Source organism: Petaurus breviceps, unplaced genomic scaffold (genome assembly GCF_028583685.1).
Source record: "Petaurus breviceps papuanus isolate PSGF00001 unplaced genomic scaffold, PetGlider_PUasm1.0 400, whole genome shotgun sequence".
NCBI lineage: Eukaryota > Metazoa > Chordata > Mammalia > Diprotodontia > Petauridae > Petaurus > Petaurus breviceps.
In genome coordinates, this window is record NW_027186316.1 from 1,896,535 (window position 1) to 1,902,500 (window position 5,966).

At 45.8% G+C, this 5,966-nt stretch overlaps 1 protein-coding gene across 2 annotated transcripts in view; it reads right to left on the reverse strand.

The window, feature by feature from the left end:
* EDA2R (ectodysplasin A2 receptor) overlaps window positions 1-1,381 on the reverse strand; it is a 30,105-nt gene extending 28,724 nt beyond the window's left edge. The window contains exon 1 of one of the 2 annotated variants that reach the window (XM_069100406.1): window positions 1,161-1,381. The gene's annotated coding sequence lies outside the window, so the exon portion shown is untranslated. The remainder of the gene's footprint in view (window positions 1-1,160) is intronic. The other variant, XM_069100405.1, reaches the window with a different exon arrangement.
* Between the last annotated feature and the right edge of the window lie 4,585 nt (window positions 1,382-5,966).

Genomic DNA, 5,966 nt, shown 5'->3' on the forward strand with positions numbered 1-5,966 from the left:
GGTGGGTCTGGGGGGGAGGGGGGGGTGCGGGGAGGGGGGGGGGGAGGGGGAGGGGGAGGAGGGGGGGGGGGGGCCCTCCCCCTCCCCGAGGACATGCACTGAATCGATCTTGCCAAATCGATTCAGTGCATGAGAGAGAGAGAGAGAGAGAGAGAGAGAGAAACTCAACCAAGAGAAAGAGAGAGGCTGCCAGCAAGTGGAGAGCCCCCAGACAGCAACAAGCCCCGACTTGTCCAGAGGCCCACGTGGGCGGCCAGAAAGCTCAGCTTCCCCTCTGGATGCCGAGGATGCTTGGCCCACCCCTGCCTCCCTCCAGCTCTATCCCAGTGCCCAGGCCCGCCTCTGGCCTCATAGTCTCCACGCCCCATCCCGCCTCCTTCTAGCTCCAACCCTCCCCGCCCCCTCAGGCCTCCCAGAGGCTGGGATGCTTTAGGATTCGGGATGCGCCCAGGCATGTTCCCAAGCCCGCTCCTTTTGCAGCCTCCGGGTCATGGAATGTCAGAGCTGGGAGGGACCTTAGAAAATCCAATGTGAGATCTAGAAAGGGACCTTGGGCCCTGGAATGTCAGGATATTGGACATCAGAGAGAAAAGGGACCTTGGTTCTTTGGTTGTTAGAGGACAATGGGCATTAGAGAGAGAAGGGACCTTGGGCCCTGGGTTGTCAGGACACAGAAGGTTCAAATGCCTAATGCCACAGCTGGAAGGGTCCTTCGAAAACAGAATGTTTAAGTTGGAAGGAACCTTTAAAAGTCAGAGTTTTCAGGAAGCTTATACAGTATAAGGTTCTTACAGACGCTCTAGTTCAGAGCCATCGTTTACAAAGGGGGGAGCTGGGTGCCAGTGAGGGTCACAAAGGCAGGGGTCGGGTCTAACCCCCCTTCCCCCCAAACCGCCGCTGCCCGTCAGCTTGTTCTGGCCACCGCTACCCAAGCGCAGGGCGAGACAATGGCCTGCACTTTCCTCCCCATTCAGGCTGAGCCCTCCCTGCGGGGCCGGGCTGGGGCTGGGGGACGCTCCTGAAAGCCGCCTCCTTTCCAGGTCCTCAACATCATCCTGCCCGGAAGCCCCCCACCCCGCCTCCAAAATCCATGCGAAATTCCAGCCGTCCACCCACTCCCGTCCAGGGGCAGTCACCACACCTGCCTGTCCCCTCCTTACCGGCCTAGGAGGTGGTGGCAGCAGCAGCTGAGTCAGGCAGAACCTGCAATCGGACAGACAGGGAAGCAGGCAGACCCCTACCCCGCCCAGAGAGCAGTTGGCCCCCTAAAACACTCAACTGGCAGGGGATTCAGTCCTCAGCAGTCAAATATCCGATTGACTCATCCACGTGGAGCACCAGCCTCCAGCCCCGCCCTGCCCCAGGCCAGGCCGAAGCCCAGAACCATTGGTCCTCTCCCCCCACTTGGGAGGGGCCATCCAAAACAGGTCTCCGCCTCTTCTCTCCAAGTGGGCGTGGCCCATGGGCTGGGTAAACACTGAGCCTCCAGCACAGACTGAATGAGCCACGGGAATGTTTGGAAAGGTGTCCAAGGTCTACACGGGTCAGGGCGCGTCTCAGCTGTGACCTCGATGGAGAGGCACTCCGGGAGTTTCTGAAAAAGGAGACAAGGGAGAATTGGTGACAAAGACAGACTGACAAAGGAACAAAATCTATTGAAATACTTACTGGTCAAGAATTTCAAGGCCGATGGACCTTGGAACAGAGAATATTAGAGCTTTCTGGTATGTAGTGGAAAGAGGGATGATTTCCACTAATCAGACAACCTGCTTAGAATCTTGGCTGGGCGATCTACCACCTATGTGACTTTGGGCAAGACATTTCACCCCTCCCCCCCCCCCCCCAGTTCTCTCTTCTGTAAAATGGGATGTTTGGATTGACTGAATTGTCAGATTCTTCCTAGCTTTAAATCTTTTAAGTTTTTGAATATAGACTTGCCAAAGTTGGAAGAGATTTTAATCACGGAAATGTCAGAGCTTGGTGGTATCTTAGTACCCAGGATGTAGGATGTTAGAACTTGGCATCCATGCTTCTGATTCCCTGGAATAGTATCGAGGACCAGGTGGAATGGAAGAGCTAGGATATTCTAGGACCAGGTAGAGGTCCAGCATGCCAAAGACACAAATGTTTGTCGAATTGAACTGAACATTTACCAGATTGAGAATTCCATGAAAATAGGGTCTGTGTTAACCCCAGGGTGCCTGCTCCCCCCACATATATGTGCTCACATAAACAGATCCAAGTCCTGAGGGCTGACCCCAGAGGTTCAGGGTCTCTTTGGCATATTGTCCCCATGTGAAATTATTCCAGAAAGACATCTAGGTTTAGTCTAGCTGTGACTTGAGTCTTGGTTTCCTCAAACATGAGTGACAGGGTTCCAGCTCCTGGAAAGGTGCCCGAGCTAGCTGGGAATACATATAGGTAGGCCAGCTTTCATTTGGCCAGGCAGAAGATTTAGAGAACTCAGTTGTTCATAAAGAGATCAAAAAACATGAAAGACTCAAATAACACATCAATTCCCCTCAGAGGGAAACTGAACTCAGAGTTGTCTTTGGGACAACAGAAGGTAGATCCCTAGCCCTCCCTCAGGGTCCTACACAGTCCTTCCTGGACTCAAAATGTAACCCAATCATTTGAATTGCCCACAGAAGACAAATGTATTTGGGAGAATTGATAAATAAATGAATGAATCCCTTCCAGTTAGACCTGTACTGTCCAAGTAACTCACCAATTTTGTTTTTTAAAGACACTTGTCGGAAACTATGGGGGGAAATCCCCTTCTTTCTCCAAGGACCATATTCTATCAGGATATCTGTTCTCTCTAGAAGTTCTGACCCACCTATTCTTGAACTTGGGGATATCCAATAATTAACCTCTAAGACTAGCAGAACCTGAAGAATGGAAATCTCCCCTCCTCTACATACAAAGTTGGGGTTAAAGGATATTGTCCATGAACTATCCTCTCAGGCTCAGTGGGCACAGATGCAAACATCTGCTTCTGCCATGGGTTTCTTCAGGAAATCCATAAGTGTCTTGGTTGCTGCTCTCTTTGGGGCTAGAAAAGTTAACTCTCTGGATCTTTCCATTGAGTCTGCCCACAAGCACATACAACTGATAAATGTTTCTGCCCCAAAGCAGCCATTTCCAATTCATGGGGGAAAGATTGTTTCTACATGGACATAGGGCTTCTTTCCATCAGGTCTGTTCTGCTATGTGCTTCTCTGGTCTGCCTTCTGAACAATGGAAGGAAACAAAGTAGTCCAAAAGACAATGTCTGTCAGCTTCTTTTTTAAAAGATTAAATTTTTTTAAATTTTATGTTCATTTTTAGTTTACAACATTCATTTCCACAAGATTTTGAGTTACAAATTTTCTCCCTGTCTGTCCCCTACCTGCTACCCCAGAACAGTGATCCCACTGAATACCCCCTCCCCCAATCTGCTCTCTCCTATATCCTCCTGTATCCGCTCCCATTCCCCCTCCAACTTTCCAATAGGGCAAGATGAATCTCCACACCCAAGTGCCTGTATGTCTTATTTGTCAGCTTCCTTTTATGGACCATGGAATTGGGTGGTTTCTCCTACAAAATTCTGCCTTCCTCTTTCCATGTCAACTAATCAGCTTGGAGGCAACCTCAATTCCTTGAAACCAATGAAGAGTTCTATATCCTTCCAGCAAGGCACACTCACAGTCTCCTTGGGAAGGCAATACCTACTTGATGTTTCCAAACAGAAGCTCTTTTCCTATAGAGTCATGTTGATTAGGGACCTCCTCCCAATTATCTATTTTTATGCCCCAAACCCCAGCACTCAACACACTGTTTGGCACATAGTAGGTGCTTACTGATAGAAATGATTATTGACTAAATGAACGATGAGTGAATGAGTCAATGACTAAATGAAGTAGTGTTCCAATGGTTTTAGAAGCTAAACCCAAGACCCTTTGGCCTAGCAATACTTTCAGTCCATTTTCGGCAGTGCACATTCTGGGAAGCAGCCCTTGTGTCTGAGACAGAACCTGTTAACTATTCCTCAAGGTGCCACAGTCCCATCTATGAAAGACCCAGAAAAGCAAGTTCATATCTCCTAAGTCTTTCACATCAGAAACTGATCATTTTAGCAGTAGAAAATAACATTAACAAAGATGAATTACTATTTGATTTGCTGCTGCATCCTAAGGAGGGTATGTTAGCAAATGTTTAACAACTGGATATCCAAAAAATGGACATGATACACTTTTAAGTTTAGTCAGCATCGGGGTGGCTAGGTGGCACAGTGAATAGAGCACTGGCCCTGGAGTCAGGAAGACCTGAGTTCAAATCTGGCCTCAGACACTTAACATACACACACACACACACACACACACACATACACAAACTAGCCATATGACCTTGGGCAAGTCATTTAACCCCAATTGCCCTACCTTCCCCCCTCCAAAAAGCAAAAAAAAAGTTTAATCAGCATCATGAACATTTTCTCTATCACTTTCTGAAATCTAGACAACCCAGAAAATAAGAAATCAAGCATCAATTTGTAGGGTTTGTTGATTTCTGAGATGTAAATGCTTTCGGTGAAAATTTAATAATTGGCTCTCTCCTGGAGAAAGCTGTCTCCAGTCCATTCCTGGGACCATCCACATGTGTTGTCTCCCCCATTGGGATGTGAGCTCTTTGAGAGCAGAGATAGTCTTACTTTCCTATTTGTATCTTTAATGCTTAGTATAACTCCTTAGGCATAATAAATATAGTAAAATGCTTCATTCATTCATTCATTCAACCATCTCTCAGTGTGAACTAGTCAAGGAGAGTTTAAAATAGCCTTCTATAATCTGGTTACTCTGAAGTGAAAGATAAAATGAAGTTTCTGAAACTGCTCATACAGGGTCCTAGACTTTTGGATCTGAGAAGGTCATTTAGAAGCCATTTAATTCAGTCCCCTCATTTTATAGAGGAGTAAATTGAGGTACAGAGAGTTCAAGTAACTTGTCCAAAGTCATATTGCCAGTAAGTGACTATGTCACAATTTGATCCTAAGTATTCTTGACTCTAATTCCCTTCTTCTCATCTCTAATGACTATAACAACGTAGTTGGAAAGAAGAAAACAAAAGCATGAAAGGAAGGCTGCCAAAAAAGAAGTGACGAGGCAACAGATCCTTACTCAATCAGCCCATCAATCAGTAGGCGTTTCTTAAGTGCCTACTGTCTGCCAGGCATCTCTCTTTTCTCTTTGCAGAGATAGGGAACTATGAGTGAGGACCATGGCGTACACTGGCAGATGTGGGTAATACATAGAGTAATGTTACTGAACCACTATTCCCTCCTCTCTTCAAAAATATCTTTACTACAAATGAGATCTTGCTGAAGAGGAAATAGAGGCCCAAAATATTTAGAAATGAAGGCGCAGTAAAAAAAAAAAGACCCTCAATATAAATGAAAAATAACCCTGAGTGGTTGCCCTACACCTGGCATTCCCAACTTTTTATATGCCATGGACACTCCCCTTGGCAGTGAATCTGGGAATGCCTTAGGACCCCTTTCAGAATCAGGTTTTTAGATGTTTTACAAATTTCAAAAGCATTGGATTACAAAGGAAACTAATTATATTGAAATACAATTATCAAAATATTTTTCAAAAACAAGTTAATAATCTTTGATGTAAATGCTACTTTCAAAGATACAGGTCACAACACTGCCTGTGACTGTCCATTCTTAGTCACTTTTGACAATGTCTTCTTGAAAGTTAATTACATGGGGTAGTAGTGCCCCAAGAGCTAGTGGGCCTCCTCTATGTTTAAACATTTTAAATTAATTCTTTTCAAATAATAAGCATTTATTTTCTCTCCCACCTCCCATCCCCCATTGAAGAAAGAAAAAGAAAGGAAGGAAGGAAGGTAAGAAGGAAGGAAGGAAGGAAAAGATAGAGAAAGAAAGAAAGAAAGAAAGAAAGAAAGAAAGAAAGAAAGAAAGA